This window comes from Somniosus microcephalus, chromosome 1 (genome assembly GCF_052327205.1).
Source record: "Somniosus microcephalus isolate GS21.2 chromosome 1, FLI_Smic_1.0, whole genome shotgun sequence".
NCBI lineage: Eukaryota > Metazoa > Chordata > Chondrichthyes > Squaliformes > Somniosidae > Somniosus > Somniosus microcephalus.
Window position 1 is genome coordinate 223,923,703 of NC_140987.1, and position 5,303 is coordinate 223,929,005.

A 5,303-nucleotide genomic window follows, 5' to 3' on the forward strand; every position below is an offset into this window, starting at 1 on the left:
TGGTCCAGGTAGCGGAACCATTGCTTCAGCACCCCGATGGCCTGCTCTATGATGTTTTGTGTTTCAGCATGGTTCTTGTTGTACGCATGCTGGCCACGTGTGGCTGGGTTGCTGAGCGGAGTCATGAGCCAGGTGGTCAAGGGATAGATCTTGTCATCAAGCAGCCACCCTCTGGATGTCTTGGTGGCTCAAAGACTGAGGGAACAGTGGACTGACGCAGAATAAAAGCATCATGACTGCTGCCAGGGTACTGGGCATTCACCATCATGATATGCTGAGCTTGGTCGCACACCAACTGCACATTCAGCGAGTGGAAATGTTTGCGGTTGCGGTCCATCTCAGCATTTCGAAGCGGTGCCCGCAAAGCCACATGCATGCAGTCGATGGCGCCCCGCACCATGGGGATGTCCGATATCCTCGCAAAGCCACGTGTATGCTCCTCCTGTTTCTCTCTGTTTAGCGAGACAATGAAGTCCCCTCTTCTAGCATACAGAGCCTCTGTGACCTCCCAGATGCAGTGATGGATGACGAAATGCGAGATGTTAGCTGTGCCACAAGTTCCAGCCTGGAAGGATCCGCTGGCGAAGAAATTGAGGGCCACGGTGACCTTGAGGGCCACTGGCAGCACTGTCCTCACCCTGTTCTGAGGGTCCAAGTCTGGTTGCAGGAGGTGGCAGAGTTCTGTGACTCCCTTCTTGGTGAAGCAGAGCCTCCTAATACACTGCTCCTGGCTTAGGTGCAGGTAGGAGAAGTGCTCCCTGAAGACCCTAGGTGGGTAAGGCTTCCTGCTGAGAGCCCTCCTCCTCCCTCTGCGAGCAACTTGTCCCCTTTGCTGCCTCTGCTCCACCTCCATGTCATGCTGCAGTCCAAGGGGGACTGCAATTAGAGCCCCCAAGACTGGGAGCAAGTGGTCTTCTCAGAGCCCTTTGTTTAAGAGCCATGCCTTGCAAATGTCTAGTAGCACTCACTGCACACTTTAACAACCTTTTAAATGTTTTACACCAAACCACTACTCAAATAGACTGTACACAAACCAATACAATAGCAAAAAGCAAGTTACCTCAAAGTTGCATGTGTCCCTTTAAGTAGCGCTGGTGGGGGGTCTGTCCAAAATAGCAGGTTGTGTGTCAAATCAGCGTTACACGCTGGCAACGGCCACACTACCGACCTGCACAAAATGACATCTGCTGTGGCCCGCGCCGGAAGTGGCCAGAAACGAGGCAGCCGCCATTTTTTTGCCAAGACCGGCGCTAAGCAAGGAATTTCGCGGCCCAGCTCTTTGCAAAATGAAAACCAAAACCAACGTAGACATAACAATGAACCAGACATTGTGTTTTCCATCAGGGAATAGCTCTTTTAGTTCTGATAATTTTGATTATATCTCTGCTATTATTTGATAGGTTTGACTATTTTTTAAAAGTCAGGTATAACTATTTCATTTAATAGCATTAGATAATGGGTTTGTATTATAAGACAGAAACTGAGGAAAAGGCAAAGAGACATTTCCAAGAGAGAGTGCCTCTTTCTTTCTTCAGCCTGTAAGTCTTTGAGATACAGAATAAAACTCAGTAATAACACAAAGGGATATCAGATACTGGCAGTGAAATATTCTTCAGTTAATAGCATCAAAATAATTCACGTATTCCCTTGTGACGGAGAGATGTCAGGCTCTGCTGGAACAACCAATAACGGTATTCTACTTTTGCTGGTTGTAATTAACTTTAATCACATCCTCACAATCCATTTAGCAATGTCTCTATTGTTACTAAATGTCGAGTGTATGATGAATGCAGTCACTTGCACGGATGTATTTTCTCAATGAATTCCAAGGAGAGAAAAAAATGTTTCTTTCTCTATGGGCCAAGAAGGATCTATACGCTATTTCAAGAATTCAAATCTGCACCCTTTATTGTGTTTGACACTAAAGTATGTCTTTCTTTCTAAAAAATTAATGCTTTTTACATGTTACTCTTGGCAACACGATTGTGTGGATACTTCATGTGTTCAGATCAATTATGTCTTGTTCCCATTTTAACAGAGGCATGTATCTAGTTAAAATAAATGTGTTAATCCCCGTATTAAAATACAGGAGAGAGCATATTTTTACCCTATATCTAAAATGTATAATATTTACAATCAATTTGGCACCTTATTGATAAACTCCAAAAAGCCCTTTTAATCTGCAACAATGCAGTCCAGTATTTGAGCATTTTATTTCAAGTTTTTTTTAGCAAAAACGTAGTTTCGTGTAACCATCAGATTTCTCAACCAATATTTAAATCTAGTTGGTTAAAAAAAGCATAGAATTCTAATTCCAGGGCTATGTTTTAATTTTCTACAGGAGGGACAAATGTTAGCCACTGGCAGCTCTCATCTGAGATATGTCAGAAATATTTGGCCAGACTTTCTTTAACATTCCGTTGTAGTGCATCTGCTTACTCTTATATCTGCAGTAATTCACATCCCCAAGTTAAAAGCTGTCAGAACTCGTCCTTGCACTGTATAAATTACACCTTCTTCTATTGCCTTGTACTAACTAAAGAAGTATCTGCTACAGCTGGGGAATTGTGTTACCATTACTGCTGTTTCCAAAACAATTTGTTGGGACTTGTTTCCAGTAAACTGGAAAAATTATTGTTTCTCGCAAGTGGTAATAGAGCAGTATGTAAATATTGCTAGTGTTAAGTGTAGTCTCCTGTATATGAAAATATAACTGCTTCTTTCTAAATAATAAAATGGCTTAAAAAGACAGCATGCATGCAGTGAGGCTCATTCATCGCAAGTATTTTAATCACTGCTTGTTTCTGTTATTAGCAAAATGTATTTTTAAGTCAAATGGAATGCAGATAGAGGAACAAGTTGGTACTTGTAAACAGGAGATGAATTAATGAAGGAGCACTCAGTAGGGAAATTGTGATTTTGTACCTTTCCATCTGGTTAATGACGCTGTCATTATCGGGGGCACTCTCCAAGGGGACATGTTAAATGCTGCAATCTATATTAACCGCAGTAACAAGAATGGTCTGCTGTCCTAAGAGAACGTTTTGCATTGATCCAATTTAACAATATAACTTTCGCTGAGCCAGCCATCACATCACTATCTGTGATTCATTTGAAAGATGAACTACCCAGCAGTTTAAATAATTTGATTATACACATGGCATGCATCATTCCTGTCAAAGTGTGAATTTTAACACACTAGCAACTACAAAGTGCATTTATATAGCACCTTCAATCCAACACAACATCTCAAGGTGCTTTAGAAAGAGGAACAGGACACAGAGCAGGAGTTTGGGAGGAGGATTAGGGGAGGCAGTTGAAGGGGTAGGTTTTCAGCAGGCTTTTGAAAGTGGAGAGAACTGAAGTGAGAGAGAGGCTTTTAGGAGCAGGGGCATGATGACTGTAGGTTCCACTGACAATGGGGTGGAGGGAGGGAGGGGGTGACACAGAAGGCCAGAGTCTGAACAGCAGGGGCTTACAAACTGGGACTAAAGATGGAGAAGGTTGCAGAGGTGGTGTGTGTTAAGTCTGTGTGTTATAGTGAGAATTACTACACAGACCACAAGAGTAAATTCAACAGGTCTTTACTGGTTGGAGGTCGGACTATACTGAATACAATATTATTACACTGTGCTTATATACCGGTGTGGTCACCACCGGTATTACGTATACAGCAGCCAAAGAAAGTAGTACCTTTCTTAAGGTGGACCAGGCTTAAGTTCTCTTAAGGTGGAACAGGTTACATATACCACAATCCTCCCTTTTTAGCTTAACAGTCATATCCCCAAATAAACATAACATATATACATATATAACTTCAGGTATAACAGTTCAAAGGTTCAGCCTCTCAGGAGGCTTTCTGATTCGGCTTGGATAACGCCTTTCAGTGGTCTCTGATTCTTGTTGTTGAGGTGCCTCCTCTAGTTAGTTGGTTGCCAATGTATTGGGTGTCATCATCATCAAATACATTCTCGGCCGAGGTAGATGCTTCAGGTTCATGAACGTCTTCCACAGCTGTCTCTGTCACAACCATGGGTTCGACCCTTGCTCTCGACTCTACCAGTTGATCCGCATGACGCCTTATCACATTATGACCAATATCTACGGTGTACATCAGAGGTCCTTGTCTGGCCCGGATTGTTCCGGACTGCCATTTGTCGTTTCCATAGCCCCTTGCCATCACTGGTTGTCCTACGTCGAAAGTTCGAGTGGTCTTGCTGTTAATATGCCGAAACTGTTTGTTTTCCACTTCCCTCCGCACATTTGGTTTTAACAAGTCCAACTTGGACCGCAACCTCCTGTTATAAAACATCATAGCAGGACTTTGGTTAGTCACGGCATGATCGGCGTTTCTATATGACATCAGGAACTTATTGACCTTGTGTTGCAGCAGAATCTGATCATCATTCATGGCCTTAATAGCCTTTTTGAATGTCTGGACAAATCTTTCAGCCAACCCGTTTGTCGCCGGATGATATGGGGCAGAGGTATAATGTTTAACTCCATTCTTCTTTAAGAATTGTTGGAATTCTTCTGATACAAACTGTGGTCCGTTGTCCGAACAGATCTGTTCTGGCAATCCGTTCCTTGCGAATATTGTTCTTAACACCGCAATTGTCTTTTCTGAAGTAGTGGTATTCATCTTGATGACTTCTGGCCATTTGGAATGTGCGTCCACCGCGATTAGGAACATGGAGTCCATGAATGGACCAGCAAAGTCAATGTGTACGCGTTGCCATGGGGCTGAAGGCCATTTCCATGGGTGTAGCGGTGCTATCGGAGGTGCATTTTGCACTTTTTGACACCCAGCGCAGCTTTTCGTTAACTCCTCAATCTGTTGGTCAATACCCGGCCACCATACGTAAGCCCTAGCAAGGCTTTTCATTTTAACTCCCCCCAGATGACCTTCATGTAGTTCTTTTAAAACTCTTTCCCTTAACTTGGGAGGAATAATCACTCTTGTCCCGTACATCAAAGTACCATGGCAGACGGACAGCTGGTCTCGCCTTGCCGAGAATGCCGGTAACAGAGGATCACCCCGTGTTGGCCATCCTTTCACTGTCACCTCGTAGACTCTGGACAGTGTCGGGTCGTTCCTGGTTTCTCTTTCAATACTTGCGTTGGTGACAGGTAAACACTCGATAATGGTCGAATGAAATAACTCAACAGGGTCAACTTCCGTTGTGTCTTCATCTTCAGGTAGTGGCAGGCGCGACAGGCCATCAGCATTGCCATGCTGTTTCGTACCTTTGAATTCTATCTGATATTGATGTGCCCCTAAGAAAAGAGACCATCTCTGGAGA